The sequence below is a fragment of the Chinchilla lanigera genome, unplaced genomic scaffold (assembly GCF_000276665.1).
Source record: "Chinchilla lanigera isolate Chin_1 unplaced genomic scaffold, ChiLan1.0 scaffold00003, whole genome shotgun sequence".
In the NCBI taxonomy this organism is placed as follows: Eukaryota; Metazoa; Chordata; class Mammalia; order Rodentia; family Chinchillidae; genus Chinchilla; species Chinchilla lanigera.
This window is the reverse complement of record NW_004955404.1, coordinates 6,158,722-6,179,244: the sequence shown is the minus strand read 5'-3', so window position 1 is coordinate 6,179,244 and position 20,523 is coordinate 6,158,722. Positions and strand designations below refer to the sequence as shown.

At 37.6% G+C, this 20,523-nt stretch overlaps 1 long non-coding RNA gene across 1 annotated transcript; it reads left to right on the top strand.

The window, feature by feature from the left end:
* Positions 1–2,287: 2,287 nt before the first annotated feature.
* Positions 2,288–7,318, top strand: LOC102027261. Its single transcript, XR_259298.2, has 3 exons — positions 2,288–2,357; positions 4,109–4,205; positions 7,021–7,318. It is a non-coding gene; the product is annotated as an uncharacterized LOC102027261 (long non-coding RNA).
* The last annotated feature ends 13,205 nt before the right edge of the window (positions 7,319–20,523 follow it).

Here is a 20,523-nt window from a genome sequence, read left to right as displayed (position 1 = left end):
CTGAACCCAGGGACCTTGACACTCAGTTTAGGAGATCTAGGTGGGATAATTTGGCTTGATGGTGCATTCTTTTGGAATATGCAGAAGACAGAACAGAAGGTTTGGAGACAGAGTTAGAGCATGTGGTACTTACGGTAGAAAGCAAGCAAAAACTTTAATTTCCTTTGAGCCTGCTGGGAAGCTATTTAAATGTTTTAAGTAGAAGAATGGCAAAGGATATTTTAAGTAGTTTTCCATGGTCATTTTACTACTAGTTTTCAAGGATATGGAGGAGCCAGAGCTAGTGTGGAAGTTCACATGAGAAGGTTCTTTAATAATCCCGGTAAGGTATGAGCTGTAGTCAGGGTTTGCAAGAAAAGCAATGCAATATAGGACACATTATTTACAGGATTATTTTATAATAGTCATCCAAAGAGTCATACAAAAAGAGTAGAGGAAATCTGTCCACACACTAAAGACCCAAAGAATCCAACTGAGGGCTTTTACCCTAAGGCAATGTCCTGCATGAGCCCAGCTGGAGACCCAAGGCCCGTGATAATGGGCTCCAAAAGTCCAACTGGAGGCCGAGAGCCCATAGCAATGTCTCATGCAGGTCTGTTTCACCGATCTGCACTGGAAAGGCCCAAAGGTCATTGGTGGAAGCTAGAAAGTCTGTACCAGCAGATGAAGGATGTGTGCTAGCAGGCTGAGGGATCTGCACTGGAGCCAGGAGACAACACTCAAAGACTAGAGCTCTTCCAAAAAATAACACAGCCATCCTCAGCAACAGCGAGGTCCTGAGATCTTCTGACTATGAGAACAGCTAAGTCTATATCAGGAAGGCCAGTATGACAAGCTTCTCTTGGAGACTGATCAGTGCACCATCTTCCCCTTTGCAGTCAGGAAGCAATGATCAATGTAAGGACCAGAGCTCCCCCAAAGGGAATCATAGCCATTCTCAGCCACAATAAGATCCTGAGCTCCTTCGACAAGCAGAATAATCAAGTTCCTATCAGGAAAACCAACATAATAAGCTTTTCCAGGAGAACCAACAGCACCAGCAGAGCTACAAACTCCCAACAACTTCTCTCCTTTTGTTACAGTTCTCTTTTTTATTTTGTTGACAAAAATCCTCAGGTGGGCTCCCACACCCAGCATCATGCTGGTTCCATTCAGCTGGATGTTACCAGTTCACCACCAGCTGTCAATCCACCACATAGGGAAAGTCCTCAGAGGAGGGAGTATGTACCAAACAGGAAATGATGTCAATGGGATATGGAATGGAAAGGCCCAAAGGTCAGTGGTGGAACTAGGTCAGTAAGACAATGAAGATGTTTGGTTTTATTTCAACAATTCTTACCTGTGAATGGAAAGTGACAGGGAAGAAACAAGAGAACAGACACTGGGAGAAAAAAAATAAGTTTTCATTCTTTACTTGAGCAGCTGTTGGTTCCACTTATAAAAATGTGGAAATCTGAATGGAAAACAGTATTGTTTTGGCTGTATTGGAAATGAAAAGCCTATTACATACTTACATTGATGCATAGAGAGTTGGATGTGTGGTTCCAAAGTTTACAAATTGTAGTTACACAATCTGGTGGTTAATTGATTAATGGTCCACTTGAGTGGGGAATGCCCAGCTGAACTGAGTCAGCGTGGTTCTGAGGGTGGAAGACCCACTTTAAGGAAGATGGTTGTCATTGTCAGAATGGTACAAAGGGAAAACAGAAAGGAAAGGTTTCAGCTAATCTCCCTTGGAGGAGCTTCCTTGTGACTGCTTTTCTTTAGAGTTTCACTAGTTACTCTTCAAAAGAGCTTTGGCTATTTTCTTTCTTCTGGGGAACTTCAATCCTCATCTTCATCTTGGATGTGGCTTCCTGGCTTCCAGTGCAGATCCCTCAGCATTCTGCTACGGATCCTGCCATCCGGCACAGACATGCCAGCTTCTAGCACTGGCTTCTGGGCCTTTGTGGTGCAGATACTTTGGGTCACCCATTAAGGATATGTCTGCCTCCTGATAGGGATTTGCACTGGAAATTACCATCGACTCCAAACTTTCAACTGGATCCTTTTAGTCTCTGGCATGCTGTCAGGAGTTTTGCACTCTCCTACATCTGACTCTAGTAAGCGTTAACTAATACACACACCCACTGGAAGATGGGAACTAGAATCCAGTCCAGGAGAAGATTGGGGTAAATACAATTAGCTGGAACAGAAGCACTCACAAAGAGAAAGTATTTAGAAAAGAGAAGAGAACTTGGAGCGGAGTGTTCAAGAATGCCATTTAGAAGTGATGATGTCATAGAGGAGTCAGCACGGGAATGGGAAATCGCTGCCTGCAGGTACAGTGAAAGGTCAGCAGTTGGGTAGCTCTGGCGGTAAGGAGGGGAAAGGAAGTTTGGCTATTTTTTGATGAATGATACTGAAACACTCCTGAAAAGGAGCTCAGAGCAGATGAAAGTGGAAATACGGACATCTTTGGAGAACTCAGTAAATGCTTGTCTAGGGAGAGGAACAGGGCAAGTCTTTTTTTGCGGTAGAGCTACCCAGAGAGACGGCAGACAGCAACTTCAGGATGTTTTGTTGAAGAAAGTTGAGCAGAGTTGGATGGGAAAAGACTGCAAACTGAAGGGATATTTTCTGTGTTAATGATATTGGGTCCTGTGCATGGTGTGATGAGACAAACATGATGAAGAGAAAAAAATAAGAGATGCAAAAGAGAAATTGATGAGGAAATTTCCTAAGAAAATAGCAGTACAGGATATTAGCTGTCAAATCAAAGCATGACTGGAAGAAATGGGGATGTTCCAAACCGAATGATGGAAACCTAGGTTAAAAGTTACAATCTGAGGAAAAAATTGGTTGGCAATTTTGGAGGGGAGCAATGACATTTTTATTACATACTTTGAAACACTGCCTCCTGCTCATAGGATAGTGCAGAGAAATGTGGGATTGTCCTGAACTTGGCTCCGCTGGCATCTCTTGATAGTTGCTATAATGCTGAGCCATAGATCTCTCTCCCCAGAAGGGTTGGTACATTTTCCAAGCTCAAGTCTCCACAAACCAGCAGCTAGAGCACCTATTTTCTAGCCCTCTCCTAAGCAAAGGTTTGAGACCAATGCATCTTTTCCCTACTTAGAATGGTGTGCTCATGTTCTCATGAAACAAGACTGTGTGATGGTGGAGAGTCTGCCCAGAAGCCTGCACTCACGGTGCCTCTAAGGCTCTTGGCAGACTTTGCTTGATTATTCCTCAAACACATGAAGTTTGTGCACACTGGCCCAGATGGTGTTGTCTTGCTTTTCCTAGTGGGAGCCTTGGACTGGGTCTCTTCCAGGTAAGGGGAAGTTAGGGGAAGGACAGCAACTGGGGTCCATGTTGTCTGTCAAACAGTTCTTGAGTTAAAGGGAACAGGAATCCCACATTAGGGAGAGGGTAAATCACTGTGAATGCCAGATGACTCCAAGGAGGCTGAGTCACTTATGTCCCAGGTCAACAGAGATACACCTGAGACAGAATGCATCACTCAGAGATTCTACAGTACAGATGGTGATGGGCTGCTAAGGCTACCCACAGGGCCATCACTTCACTCCTTCTCTATGTTGGATGGTTTTCTGAGCCCTAAGAAGGATGAATGGGCAGGCACTGCACATCCCAAATCACTCCAAAATCTATTGGGAAAGAGATACAAGCCACCTCCCTGGCAAGTGGCTTTTCCCAAGGGAGAGAGAAATCTATGGATAGAGTAGATGCATTATGTAATTGAGGAAAAGAAAGATGTTTTTGATGAGTTGAGTAAAGTCACATTTAACGTCACAATTCAGTATTCAAGATCTATGGCATTCATGCACATCCCACATAGCTTTCTGAGAGGCTTCCGCACAAACTTGATGAGACGTCCATGCAAACTAGGGCTCCTTTTCCTGAAGCTACTGAGAAACGATGTGTCATATTCTCATGACCGCAAAAAAATTCCAGGTTATAGAAACAGTGTTGATAAATGGACCTTTGTGTATGAAAATCTCTGCCCAAAGAGACCCCCCCCCCAAATTATTAGACAGGGTAATTGGGAAAGAAGAGCATAAGACAGGAGACTAAATAACCTTACAAGTTTCTTCTTGCTCCACAGGCTGGTAGGGCTGTTGGGCCCACATTTGTAGTATGGCAAGTATGCACTAGCAGAATATGACTTTGCACAAGAGACCACGAGAACCAATGTCTTGGAGGTCAGTCTTGGGTTGGTCCTGGAGTCCCTGCACAGTGAGGCTTCTACACCTTCCACAACAGATTGAACAAAATCACACATGAAGTATACTCTCAGTGTATAGATCAAATATATTCTCACTACATCTTCTCAAAGTAATCTATCGTCATTAATACTTTCATACACTCTAACCAATTATGTTAGCAACACAGGGAAACACATTTTTAAAACATCATAGTTATTTTAAATCAGAATTACAAGAGCAGTTGGAGATGCACAAATCTAATTTTACGAAGCAAAAGTTTGATTGTGGAGATTTGGGCAAGCACTACACCGTGAGCTCCCTTAAAAGAGCTTGCACTGCCACTGTCCTCTCAGCAAGAAACATGTGCACAACACAGCTAAGCCATCAGATTAGTGTCCCCAAGAGTAAAGTGCACGGGATGCCACTTGGCTTTGCTCATTGTGTGCAAATGTAGTCATGCTTCCTTATAGTTTGTGACTAGTTTGCATTGGTTTTCATTAATGAAGAATTCAATATCCTTGTCTTTGTCCTAAATTATAAAGTTGTGACATCGTGTGGCTACTTTCTTTCAAGTTATTTAAATGACTGTTGATATTTAATTTCAACAGCAGATCCTGTGTAGATTGCATTCCAGTTTATCTCAAAAGAAAACTTGAAAAAGAGAGAAATACAAAGATACAGAGAGATAGAGATAGACAAGACTATGGAACCTACTCACCTTTCTCTGACCTTGAGTATCCAAGTGAATAAATATTTGTACATTATAGTATTAAAATACTGTCAGAGTAAAGAACATCTGAATAAATGGGTAGCATGACTACTTAATGTCAGTTATGGCAATATATATTATATATGCTATATACCATATATGGTCAACTTTATTGAAACTTCTTTTAAAGATTTGACAATTTTCTGTTTTTTCATCATAGTACTAGGTATATCATTGATGATGTATTTAACAAATGTGTTGAAATAAAAAAAATGTTAGGCTAGAGGAGAAACTTGGTTTCATTAGAAATAATGATAAGCTACTTGGACTATAATTTTATGGTGCTATTTATAGTCTTAATATCCCTGAGCATCATTTCTATAGAAGCAGCATGAACAACATCACACTGATTTTCACAATCTTCTTCCCAGTAGATAACTGTAATTATGCACATGCATCTCCCATGTCTTCATCTCTCTCCCACACACATTCATTCAATCACACGTCTGTTCTTCTTCATAAAATTGAGGAAGATACAGACTTTTGGGTAAAAGTATGAAAAGAATGAAAAGTTTATGAAATTTCTATGAATTAAAAACCAAGAACACACACAACTAAATACCTTTTATTGTGAGACAAGATCTCATTGTGTTGTATGAGTTGGTCTCATATATGTGCACCTAGATATCAGGGACTAAAGGAATGTAAAACCACATCTGGATTCTTTTGGAAAATTGATTTTATACCAATAAAAATATTCTGTAATAGGATATAATAGACTTTGAAGGAAGGACGTAATTCTTGTATACAAGGGATTCTCTTATTTAGTTTCCATAATACTTACTGTTATTTTGGAAATCAAAGAAAAATAAAGAAAACAGAATAAAATAAATTTACATTTTACATGCTAAAATGTCTTAATATTAAAACAATAAAGTATTCAATTGGGCATATGATGAGCACTTCTTTTAAAATCAATGTCATGCCATTCTAGCATTTTTATTGTCAAAAGTAATATTCAGCTGTGGTAAGTTGAGGAAGTTGCAGTAATATAGTCTGTTTGTAAAAGGTTCTGTGGATATATATGTTCAGTACTCAAATACCAGTTATCTAATATTATTCTTAGAATATGCATGTATGAATCATTCAATTAATCTATATATGTAATATTGATGAACATATATTTACTTTCATTATTTCATTGTGTTACAAATCAAATGATGTAAAAAAATATTTTAAAACTTTTGTCGGCACAGAAATTAAAATAATGTACATTCCCCATTTATGCAATTTATGGTAACAAGTTTTAGGGTCATTGCATGATTTCTAAAATTTATTTCCTATTCCTAGTTTTAATGTGTAATTCTTTCAAATAATTTTTTCTAAAATAGTGTATGGATTTGTATCATGTTTTTATATAACTCTTCAGAAATGTTATTCACCAGGAACTACCAGCTGATAGGAACAGAGAAGCTCTGTGTAGCTGAAGATCAATCATAACTGAAATACCTATGGATTAAACAGGAAACGCTACCTTTATTAAGACAATGCGCTAAGCAAATCAGCCAACCACCATGGAATATTATGGGAACACACTCATGTAGGCTTTCTTTTCCATGGTGCTGTCTTAAGCATTTGAGCTCAATTCAGAATTTTGTCATTTAAATCAGTAGCAGAGTCACGTGTACAGGACAGGCAGTACAAATGATCATTCTACAGATGGAAAAAAATATGCAGCTCTATCACTTTTTTCTTTCCCGATAATAATTTAAAATCCAAATTCTTAATCCTCATTTTAAATACGCAATCTTTAAATGCAGAGAAAGGTTTTGCTGAGATGGATTTTAATTACAATTATGAATAGTATTAAGTTTAATCTATTATTTCAGCTCTAGGGTTTATTATAATAAATAATAAACCCTTGTAAGAAAATACAATAAATCAGAGATAATAATTGTGAAAGAGCAATCAACTTTGCAACTGAGGACTGCTTACATAGGATCAATTTAAATTCCCCTTAGAAAGGACAAGAATAATTTCCTTTTTTATTAATATATTTATTATACTATAGAAGAAATGACAACTTTCACAATTTATTTTCAGTAATTAAAGAAGAGGGCTAAGGACCTTTCTCCACTACTAGTGTTTGCCTCGCATTCACATGCCCTGATTTGATCCATGGCAAATCAATCAATCAGTCCAAATGTAAGGATATCTCAACACTTACTTTTAGAAGATGGAATCTGAACCTGACTGCATGAATGTTACTATTGTTATTTTTGCCACACTCAGATTTTGCTGAGTAATATGTGCAATGCTTATGCTTGCTGTGTACCTATGTATAAATATTATACACTGTAAAAAATGAAAGTTTTAATAAATACCAAATTTAAGGCCTCAATATTGTTAGTGAAATCACTTAAATATGTTGAAGCACAAGTTATTTTCTTCAATGCTATATAATTCTTATTCACTTCTGGTTGATAGTAAACAGAAAAATGTACCACACAGAAGTTCACATTCATAAAATAAGCTTATTTTGGAGAAATTGACTTCCCACCTCTCCAAATGCAAAGTTAGAGCTTTTCTGTTATACATAATTGTGTGGTGATGTAAATATTGTGAATATTCATTTTTAACATGGAGAGAGTGTCTTTTGTAGCTCAGACCCTGGACATGGGCTTTAAAATATATATATATATATATAAAGAAGCTTTCTTAAAAGTGCTTTAAGCTGGGGATTTAGCTCAGCGGCAAAGCACCTGCCTCGCAAGCACAAGGTCGTGAGTTCAATTGCCGGTACTGGAGAAAAACCAAAAAAAAACAAAAAAAAAAGTGCTTTAAACAGGCATTAGAATGCTGAAAGCATGAAAGAGAGGTAATGACCAAAGTGGAATTTGAGGACTAATAAAAAGAAAAAAACTCTGATGATAACCTTAACAAGATTGATAAAATTAATGCATAAAAGGCTAGAGCAATAGAACAGATCTGTTTCAGGAGGCTCAGAAGATGGGGGACACAGTTTGAGAGTAATTCTGGGAGACTCCCTAGACTTTTTTTTTTCTTTTTTTTGGTGCTAGGAATCAAACTCAGGACCCTCGTGCTTGCCAGGCAGGCCCTGTGCCACTGAGCTGTAGCCCCAGCCCTTCTAGATTTTAACCCCAGAACACAGACCTAGGAGATGAGCAGTATAAATGGCTTTTAAGGAGGAACCAGAGTAGGAGAGGTAATGACATCGTAATTAAAGTTACAAACTTCAGCCAGTGCTTCCCACCCTTAAGTGGCCTGGAACACATGCTGCTCAATCTCTGAAACAAGAATTAGAGGATAATGTGGTTAAACATATTTGGGGAACAGGAGAATAAACAAAATTAAAGTGACCCTCCGAGCTCACCCGCCCCTCCTCTCTGGCTATTGATCTGGCTCCCATCAGCTTCTCGTCCTAGCAGGCCGCTCTCCTAAGGACATGCCCTCTCTGGTCCTCTCCCATCAAGTCCCCCCGCTTTTCAGTTGTCTAAAGCATGAACTATTTATTGTACCTCCAAGAATCACAATATAGCATTGCCTGTATCTAAACACATTTATCAAAGTTAGAAGGGTTCTCCCTAAAGTGAATATCGCAGTGTAATAATGAATTGCTCCCCTTCGGATAGATCTGTTTTATGTGATTTAAGCACAACACAATGTAGACGTGTACTAAACATTACATGGTACCTTATTCATATGTATCGTTTTTTAAGTTTTGTATCACTTGGAAACTAATTTAAATTATAAAACTTGTTTTGTCAGACACACCTTTTGATCACTCTCACATTTAAAATTAATCTGTTTGGTAATTTTTGAGAGTTGCCCATTTAGGAAAACTCTTTCTGTATTAACGTTTTTCTCTTAATGAATTCCAATGCAGTCGTCTATTACAAACATTGAATTCCTTCATCTTTGTGCATGGTGTTTTCCGTCTGGCTGACATGCAGCCTGAGATGTCCCTGAAATTTCCTCTCTTTACTTGGTGTGTAATTCATAACACAACATTTCAAGGTGGAAACTTTTAATGTACCTAAATGATTCAATCTTATTTCTCAGCTTCTAGAGGCTTTAATTAATTGTGGCCTCTTTTATTTACTCTGCTGTTTGCTGGTGGATTAAAAAATGTCAAAAACGTATTTTGATCATTTAAAAAAAGATTTCCCAGAAATGAAAACAAAATTTATAAGCTGTCTAGTCTGACTCTTTTACTTTTCCTATGTGTAGAGTTAGGAGAGGCCGGGTAGACTGTAGGTCCAGGTTCCCTACCTGGACTAGGACACCATGACCTTCTAGAGCTTCTTTCTCCTAAAATGTAAAAGGGTGTTCTGTTTTCCTGCAACTGCGATTACAACTTGCCATAAATTTTCTGGCTTTTAAAAACAGAAAGTATTGTCTTACAGGTTTGGAAGGTCAGTTGTGGGCGGCGTCAGTCCCTTCTGAGTGTGACACAGGACAGTCTTTGTCAGGCGTCTCTCTCCCTTGCTGCTTCTGATTTCTTGGAACCTTTCCTGTTGCTTGGGTGTGGGTGAATCTCCCTCGTCTCTGCCTTTGTCTTCCCAGGACCTTCTGTTTTTGTGCTTTCGTGCCCAAATCTCCCTCTCTATCACAATGAGGGCTCTACCTTACTTCAGTGTGTTCTCAGAAATTTCATGAGGATGCCTTCAAATACACTCTTTCCAAATAAGTTACATTATTAGGGATTGTGGGCTATGATTTCATAAAACAAGTTGGTTAAGGAAGAGCATCATTTAACCCATAATATCAATATTAAAAATAATATTCCAGAGTTTGTGTGAAGATGGAATTGAAGTGTACAGTATTCTTGGCACAGCCTCTGAAGCAAACAAGTCCAAGGTTACTAAATGAGGCTACTCTTATCTCATGTATTTGTACAATAGAGTCAAAGGCAGAAACTGCTCTGTATTAAGATAAATGTATCAGTGTATTATGAAACACTAGTGTCTCTTAAATCTTACTGTCCTAGAAATGTTAAGTTTGGAGCCAGTTAATGAGAAGTAAAAAGAAAAGTGACTTTTCAACAGTATTAGTACATTGGCCGGTGTTTTAGTTACTTACTTTATCACAGATGCAATATGCAACCCTGCAATTTAAGGGAGAAGAGGTCTGTTTTGGTTCACAGTTTGTAGAGGCTTCAGTCCATAGCTGGCTGGCTCGAAGGCAGGGCAGCACAGCAGAGGGACCTGGCAGAGGAGAAACAGTCCATGGCAGAGCAAGCAGGAAGCAGAGCGGTTTGAGAGAAATAGAGGAAGACACACCCTTCCAGGCCACACCCACAGTGACCTACCTCCTCCTACCACGCTTTCCCTGCCATCACCACACCCAGCTATAAATCCATTACTGTCTGAATCCACTGATGAGTGTCACACCTCCCAGGTCCTCACTTATGAGCACGTGAGCCTCTGAGGCGACACCTAGATATAAACCACAACAGCTATGGACAAGTGGAAAAGAGGGGAAGAAACAGATCCAAAGAGACATGAAAGAGTTAAAGAAAAATACCCTTCTGCAGATAGATCCAAGGAAAGACCGCTTCTACCCACAAAAGGGAATCTGTGTGGTTCTGGCCTAAATCAGATTTCCAGAAGAAATCATAGTAAGTGGGATTGTTAAGTCTATTCAACCACTGCTCTCAGGTATATGCACAGTTAGACCCTGGTCAGCTAACCTCCACACTTGTTGGCTAAGGTGGCACAAAGTTTCCCTGAAACAATAAAGCTGGTCCAAATCGGCAGAATAGAAAGTGCTGCCGATTTTCCTTCCAACACTGCACGTATGTTTCTCATTAATGAGACAAGGATGTGAACTGCTTATGTCAATTATGCCCCAGACCAAGCTCAGCTTAATTCTAAGCATGTTAAGTCATATGCACTGGCTTTGGGAGGCATATTTTAATTAAAATACAGATTTATATTTTAGATGGATGAACCGAAAGAACCATGTGGCTTGAAGAGGCTGTCCGCTTTTATCATAATTCCACATGCTGGCTCGCTGGGGCACACTTTCATCCCTTCCTGGTGTACAAACCTCTGCTTCCTAAGCCCATTTATTTATTTTCTTTGATGGTCATTTTGCTCAATTTATTCCATATGCTTGTTACACAACCTTTGAAAAGCTTTATGTCTAATTTCTTTACATATTTTGAATCATTGGTCTTCTGTACCAGGGGTTATCAGTTTTATACTCTTCTCAAAAGAATGTACATACTTTTTACAATGCAGAATTGCATTCTTTCTACTTCATGAAAAAGTAAAGGAAAATTTTATAAGAAAATAATAAGAAAATTACAATAGTTAATACTTTGTGTATCAAGTACTACTTTGACATAAATGAAGATAAAATTGAGGCATTCATAAGTAAATAACTGCAACTTGAGAACATAATGTTAAGTGAAATAAATCAGACACACAAGCTTAAATATCATGTGGTTGTTTCTCTTACAGGAGGAAATTATATATATATATATATTTTTTTTTTTATATATATTTATATATATATATATATATATATGGAGCAAAATAGAAAATAGAGATTAAGTAGGTAGATGTTCAAATAATTCCCCAAATTTCCTATTCTGTTCTTTTAGAAATATTTTCATATATTTGCCAATTTGTTTCATTTGTACTACTTTCTTAGTTCACTCTGCAAGAGTCTTTTTCTCTATCTTGCACTCTGAGCCACTACTTTTAAGAAGAGCTTACACATTTTTATACTCGAAAGAAAATCCTGTTTTATTATAATATACTTCCCAAAGTAACACAAGCATAGAATGCAACTTTCCCCTTGTCCAGCCTGTGGCATCTTGTGTCACTTATATTTCCAAGGGTGTACAGAGGACGCAGTGGTTGCCCTGGTTGTGAGAAAGTCAAGGGCAATGTAAATATGGAGCAGGCTGAGGGAAGAAGGAGGAGGAGGAACTGAATGTGTGAATCAGAGATGGGTGACAGCAGGCCAGCTCCCGTGGGCACCACTTGGGAGGAGAACCTCCAGTCCCACTCTAATCCCACTCCATGCTCCAAGAACCCAGCATCACAGCAGGGCAATGTCAGCCACCAGTCACAACTGACAAAGGGGACAGCAACGTTATGAATGATTTTCTCTTTTCCCATACTAAAAAGCAAGCTTTTAAAGTTCATCATATGAAGACAATTTTTGATTCTTGGAATTTCTTTTGATGGCTTCATGTTATCACTACTGGTGGGAATGTCATTTAGTTTAATTTTTTAAATGAAAAATTTAGTAAGACCTTCATAAGTTCCCTCTGCCTACCTCAAAACAACTTTTAAGTGAAAACTGTATTGAACATAAACAAATCCTAATGAGTTGGGAAATTTCTATACTGAAAATGAGTTGAAATTATTGATAAAATTCTAAGTAAATTATTTAGCTCTCTTAAAGACTCCAGGTGTTTCATTAAGGTTAGTTTTTCAAGGTAATTACTGTTTGGATAATTGAGAAAAGTGATGATAACCTATTTAGTACACATGTTTTTGATCTTTAAAAATAAAGTCAAAATATGATTGCACAGTTAGTTAAAATTAGTATCACCTAACTTAGCTTTGTATTTATAATATCAAAAGTATGCATTTAAGCAGATGCTGAAGTCAACAAAGATTATGAATAATCCCTTCTCTATTGTCACAGACTTACAGAATTACTCACTTATGTTTTTAATATTCACAGTTTGTTTTTCCATCTTAAGATTTTTGTTTGCTTTAGTACATCCATGTATTAAGCATACTCAGTTTCAGAATACTCTGAAGTATTAACATTTTAATTGTCCGTCGTGATGCTTGGCTGTAGGTTCTAACAAGCAGGCCCAAGCTCCTTTTGAGTGAGCCATCTCTCACACTGGTTTTGTACATTAATACATCTTTTCCTCCTTGTCAGTCTTTTAAATCCGTGTCTTACAACAGGTGGCAATGTTGCCCTTTAGGGGACCTCTGACAGTGTCTGGAGATATTTGCAACAGAAAGTTTGTGGACAGACACTACCGGTGCTGCCAAATGCCCTACTATGCACATTACACTGCACACACCATGGTCCACAGTAAACCTGAGACAATCCATTGTACAAAAATCTGAAATGAATTTAAAAGTATAATTACATCACATTCATTTAATTCTTCCTCACTCCAACTTTGAAATCTTTCTTCCTTCAGTTATTAAATCAAAATTGGTATTTTATGAAGTGTACCTCAACAGTCCAACTAAAGAAAACGTGTTCTGAGCAGTTGTATACTTATCAATACATACTCTAAATATGATATTAATAATATATCTTTACTGACAGCAATTTTTTCTGATTTTGTGGTCTTTCTTGATAATTTATTTCATCCTTTTTCTACTTGGATGTTAATAACATTATCCCCAAATATGTAACAATATACAGTAGAATAAAACCTCATTCAATTTTGCTTATTTCAACCATTTGGCTTTATTCTAAACTGCAGAAAAATTCAACTATAGATGTACGGTAGAAGAAGAATACATGTTGTGCATTCTAAATTATGATAATGGGGATCATTGCTTATATTGTTGCAACTATAGATAACATCAATTTTATATCTAGAAATTCTCAAGCATAGTGATGAGAACTCTACTTATCACTGCATTTAAATTCCAAGAGCTTGCGATGAATATGTCAGTATAAGACTCTGTACTGAAGTTTAATCTGAGGCTTGCTGTAGCCTTCTGTATTTTAGTCCACTTTCTCTGTATACTGTACAACAATACGTATTCAGTAAATACTGTGTGAAGAAGTAACTGGTTGATTTTTTTTTTTTTCTGGTACTGGGAATCGAACTCATGACCTTGTGCTTGCCAGGCAGGCGCTGTGGCACTGGGCTAAACCCCCAGCCCCATAACTGGTTGATTAACTGAATCTCATTTCAGAGATTTAGAAGAAACTAAATAATTGTCTCTTTATTTTCTGGGCCACTAGTTATACTGAATGCAGAGACTAAGTATTCTGATTCACAGTGTTTTCTCCTTACAGCATTTGGAAAACATCATAAAAGTCTCATAAAAAATACTTTCTATGGGGCTGGGGATTTAGCTCAGCTGCAAAGCGCCAGCCTGGCAAGCGCAAGGTCGTGAGTTCGGTTCCTGGTACCGGAGAAAAACCAAAAAAAAAAAAAAAAAAACTTCTCTATGAATATGTGAATAAATATTTGAGCTGGGAACTCTGTACTTCTAATACTTTTAACAATAACAGTATAAAATAGGCTAAAAAATAACCTATTGGACAAGGCAGTGCTCACCCTTGAGATTAACTCCAAGTTATTAATTAAAAATATGGTAAAGGGCTGGGGATTTAGCTCAGCGGCAAAAGCGCCTGCCTGGCAAGCGCAAGGTCGTGGGTTCGGTTCCCGGTACCGGAGAAAAACCAATTCCCGGAAAAAAAAAAAAAAAAAAAAAAACGAGAAAAACCAAAAAAAAAAAAAAAAATATGGTAAAAATGATTAAGATGTGATATGTATATGTACCAATCCCCCATGGTGATTATAAGTTTTATGTATTGCAAGCATATACTAAGAAAATCTGATTCCACCAGCTAAAAAGAAAAATCACACATGTGATAAATATGCCATCCACAAAAACCTAATTGCAAGTATGACTTCACTCTCTTTGACATTTTTAATATATATTTATTTATCTAATTATCCATTTCCTTCTATGATGATAAAATAAATGAAAAACTGAATTACCTCATTCCCATGCAATAATGTTTATTATCAATGCCAGATCTTTATTTCTGATCAAGTAAAAGTGCCACCAAATTTAACAAATGCTAGGTATTATCATTTATATAGAAGAGAGTCAAATGCCATATTTCTTTGTTTATTGAACTAACAGATTCCCATCAACAATATCTGATTAGTATCCACCATCTGCATGATGGTTTTAATAATTACTTATGTGCGAATCTTTGGTAGACCTTATTTCTGATACACAGAAAAAAAAATTAAGCTCTTGTGCAAGATCCATTACACAGGAGGCTTGGAATAAATACAGTAGATTTAATTTTTCCCTTTCACAACCTGACAAGGCAGCTGTGGAGAGGCTCACTTACAAAGCTTTGTTCAGCATGAAATTCCAAATGATGAAACTTCAGGCTTTAGTGACAAACTGTGCTATGTGGTCAATGGCAAAGAATGCATTTCCCAGGATTCTGTCTTAGATACATCAAGGATTAAATGAATATGAGATAATTCAGGATGATGGATAATCATTTTGTGCCACTGAATTTAAATGTACACCTGGGTTATGCATAGTGAGTGGAATATGAAGCCAAATACTTTCAAGGAAGCAGCAGCATTTGCTTTTAATATTCATAAAGTTTTTAAAGCAAAACTGTACAGTATGTTACATCACAGGTGGTACTTTAGGAATTTATGTCCTCTGATGACAAATCAGCAGATGTATTATTATTAGCATGCCAAATGTGGTTGGACATGGGTATGATCCTAATCCTAAGAGGAAAACAGCAAACCTTATATTTGAGCTATCGGATAAAAACCTGCCATAGAAGGAGTAAAGGGTTGGACACTATTGTCCATAGCAATTAAATGCCAGAAAGTGTGATCTATGTTGAAAAATATATGAAAAATCATGCTATGAAAGGAAAAATAGCAATATCCACTAACGAAAGAAGAAACATGCAAATTATATCGTTCAGTTTCACAAATTTGAGAAATTATTTAAATCCATGCAACTACACCTCAAGGAAAGACACTGAATATCCCATCACCTACTGCACGTAAGGGGAGGCAACCAATCTGTTATTATTTGTACCTGGTTTCTCTCTCTTTAAATATTCTTGTTGGATTTTTCCTCACAGCTTCGTCATTCAGTGGTCTTCATTTTTATGGATGGTGGTGATTGACGATGTGGGCCATCCAGGGTGATTTTACTTGCTTTATTTTAACCATCTTTCTATTGAGAGACAGTTGGATTATTTCTCTTTGGATACCCTTAGGAATTTAGATGCTGCAAACTCCCTTGAGCAAGTCATTCTGATCAGCATGTGCTTTCATTCATCTTGGGTGCATGATTAAGAGTGAAATTGATGGGGCATACAATGGCTGTATACTTATTTTTCTAAATAACAACTAGTTTGCCAATGTGACTAAGCCATTTGACACAGCAAATATGAAGATGTCAGTTATACTAAGTCCTACTCTTGTTTTCAATAATTTAAAAAAATTTCTTGTGGATGTAAAATGTTATGTGAGGTGCTATATGTCTCTAACAATTATAACTGCTAATTATTTTCATGCATGTATTAGACAGCATATATATTTTTAGTAAAATTGTCAAATTTATGATTTATTTTAAAAATCTGTGGAGATAAAATTCACATAACTATGAACAATTTTAAGGTGAACACATTAACAGTAATTAGTATAATCAAAGTGTTATATAATCACTATTCCTCTCTGATCCCAGTGAGCCATTGGGCTCTAAATTAAAGTACTTTGCCCAGTAAGCATGTGTCATGGTTTAAGGGGTTATTGCAAGGGGAACAATGTAATACAGGATACATATTTTTAAAATTATTTACAATAGTCACCCAAAGAATCATATACAAGAGAGTGCAGAAAATCTGTCCACACACTAAAGACCAAACAACCCAGCTAGGGGCCTGGATCTCATGATAACATCCTGCATGAGTTTAGTTGAAGACCTAGATCCCATAACAATGCCTTCCACGAGTCCACCTGGAGGCCTAGGGCCCATGACAATATCTCATGCAGGCCTGTTTCACGGATCTGCACTGGGAAGGCACAGAGGTCAGTGGTGGAATCTAGAAAGTCTGTGCCAGCGGGGTGAAGGATCTGTGTTGGCAGGCTGAAGGATCTGCACTGGAGCCAGGAAGCGAAGCTTAAAATAAGAACCAGAGCTCTCCCAAAAATTACCTTAGCCATCCTCAGCAACAGTGAGGTCCCGAGCTCCTCCGATGATGAGGAAAGCCGAGTTCCCCCCAGGAAAGCCAAAGTGACGAGCTTCTCCTGGTGACTGAGCAGTGCACCATCTTCCCCTCCAGAGTCAGGAAGCGATGCCCAAAGTGAGGACCAGAGCTCCCCCAAAATGAACCAAAGCCATTCTCAGAGACAACCAGGTCCCAAGCTCCTTGGACAATAGAACAGCCTAGTTCATCAGGAAAGCCAGCATGACAAGCTCCTCCAAGAGAGCTCCTTACAGCTTCCACCAGCCCCCAAAGGCCTCTCATGCTGCTGGCAGCAACCCTCAGGTGGGCCTCCCACACCCAGCGTCACGCTGGCTCAGTTCGGCTGGTTGTTGTTACAAGCTGACCACGGGTTGTCATCCACCGCAGTATGTTCTTCTGTTCTTCATTTTTCCCCGAGTTCCTGGCAACCACCCACCTGCCTTCTTGCTTCATGGATCTATCTGTTCTGAATCTTTAATACAAAAATGAATTATAAGCTATGTGACCTTTTGTGTCTGACTTTTTTTTATTTAGAATAGCTTTTTGATGGTTTAAGAGCAGCATATGTTGGCACCTCATTCTTTTTTTATGTTTAAAAGACTTTACATTCCCATACATCATGCACGTGCCATGACCTGCAAGCCCAGCTGTCAGTTGATGGGCCTTGGCTCCTCCCCCACTTTGAGCTGTCATCAACAGAACTGCAATGAGTTAATGTGCGTAGCCATCTTCTCAGTTTGGGGAGTCATACAACAAGGAGTGTAATTATTGGTTTCTATAGCAACTTTGCATTGCATTTTATTTGTTACTTCCTATTCCTTTCAGATTTTCAGTTTTTATTAGCCCACGTTTGCAGTACGTGGTGATTCCACTCCTCGTGGGGAGTTGGTCCGTGTACACATCACATCTCAATTTGTTTTTCCCCCTCTTCCTCTGCCCTTCCTTCCCCTCCCTCTGTCTCTTGGTCCCATTTGTAAAAGCTCCATCTCCATATTTTTCTATTGTTGATCTTTTACTTTGCTCTTTATTTTGAGTATCTCACATAAGAGAAACTATATGATATTTGAGCTTGTGTGTTTGATTTAATTCACTTATTATTATGTCTCAAGGTGAGCTCATTTTCCTACAAATGACTCAAGTGTATCCTTTTCACGGCAGATCTGTTGTACACGCATATCACATTTTCTTCACCCATTTACCTGTTGATGGACATAAAGGCCTCTTCCAATATTTAGCCATTATGAGTTTTGTTGCTATAAGAATGGGCATGTGTGTATCACTATAATATGCTGCCTTTTAACTCTTTTGATATCCTGAGGAGGGGAATAACTGAGTCAAGTAGAAGTTCTAGTTTCAGCTTTTTGAGGAATATCCATATTGATTTTCATAGTGGTTGTACCAGGTTACATTCCCACCAACAATGTAGAAGCCTCCCTTTTTCTCTACAGCCTATCAGCTTTTGTTATTAATTGATATCATGATGATGATCATTCTTTTCCTGGAGGAAGAATGAATCTCAGCACTGTTTTAATCTCTATTTCTCTATTGGCTAGAGATGTTGAATTTTTCTACATATTTACTCACAATTTCTGTTTATTTATTCAAGTAATGCCTATTCACTTCAGTTGTCCATTGTTTGATTGATTCTTTTATTGGAAGAGTGTCTAATTTTTTGAGTTTTACATATATTCTAGATATTAGTCCTCTGTCCAAGGAATAGCTAAATTTTTTTCCATTTATTTAGGTTGCTTATTCACTCTCTTAGTCGTTTCCTTTGCTGCACAGAAGACCCTTTTTAATTTGACATGATCCTGTTTATTGATTCTTGATGTTGTTTCATAAATCTGAATTTGGGTGTCTCATTAGGTAGCATTTATATGCAGCTGGTGGCAACCTTGGTCACACCAAAGTGGTCCTCTGCCAGTGTTTTCTGAATGGACTCTGCACTCTTCTGTTCTCAAGTGGCTCTGTAAACATCTTTCACAAGGGTAGAAAATGAAGACTCTTCAATCAACTTAACAGGACATATATGAACTCCACTATATGAAAATATATTGAAAGTAAATGAATGAAGAATTTCCAATCTGTCTCAGGATACTGTGTACTATACCTCTTATGACTAACTTATGCAAGAATAGCTGATTACTTTTTAATAGTAAATATTAGACATCATTATATATTTAGGTGCAAGTTCCACATGAAATAAAATGAAAATAGGGGCTGGGGATTTAGCTCAGCGGCAAAAGCGCCTGCCTGGCAAGCGCAAGGTCGTGAGTTTGGTTCCCGGTACCGGAGAAAAACAAAAACAAAACAAAACGAAATAAAATGAAAATATATTTTCTCTTTGTGACAACTGTATGTCTTTTGTAAGTGCAGCTTTGGAATATAGAAATTTCAATTTATCCTTTACTTTTTGTGGATGATTTTTGTAGAAGAGTTGACTTGAAGAGGAAAGCCCTTTACCAGCCTCTGCTGTGTGAGCTCTGGATTGGATTTCAGGTGACAAGGCAAGCTGCTCATCTACCTCCCAGTCCGGAAGCCACAGCAGGGTCACAATTGAACTAGGTCTGCTTTTGTGATGTGTGAGTCAGTACCATCTGTGATCATGCTCATTTCAGAGTTCTCAAGTATGTTTTGGGCCTCTGTTCTTATAATCTTAACTTCAGGTTTTGTTCTGTAACAACCAATCTCCAATCTCTGACTCAGCTAAATTTTTAAAATAAATGTTATCGCTACATAATTTTGATTAGCTGAATATTCCCTGAAACAAGAACACAAATACCATAACGGTACACATCATAAATTTATTACCCATTTGATAGGTAGAATAAGTTCAGTTTGATTAATTTACTGTTACTAATTATTGAGATAGTCCATATTTTCATAATTTCTTGCTATAATTTATTTTCTGTATGTTACATACTTTACCTACTTTTAGGAGATATTTCTTTATAATTTTGAAAAGATATTTGTACATATTATAAATGTCCTCCTAATCTATAGTTTTAATTCATATCAGTTAATTAATTCTTATAACCTACACTAGTTTTCTTAGACATAACAGAAAACCACTTATCTTGGAAAACACATTCTTAGTTAGGATTTCTCTTTATTATAAAATTCTCAGTCACTGAAGATGTATTATTGCAAATCTATCTAACAGAATCCTATCTTCCACCCCTGCACAGCAATTACTCTACCCCGCACTCTTAATGCTCGCTATCTAACTAAACGCCTCTTTCTATCTATCCATTAAGAAATATCTCTAAGACTTACATTGTTTTCTATCTAGTCTATACTCTGCAAAATCTATACTTTCATATTTCCTTCTTTTTGAAAGCATTTCATAGTTTTCTTACCCTGAGTAACTTTAAAATAGAGGAATGCAGTAAGTATAAGATCTTATTCATATAAATGCATATAAATACTAGAAGATGAAACAGTAGCAAAATTCAGAGTATATGCGTTCCTTTAGGAGGATCTCTCAGTTGCTTTATGTAAACATGTACTAATAGGGCTGGGGATTTAGCTCAGCGGCAAAGCGCTTGCCTGGCAAGCGCAAGGTCGTGAGTTCGGTTCCTGGTACCGGAAGAAAAGACAAAAAAAAAA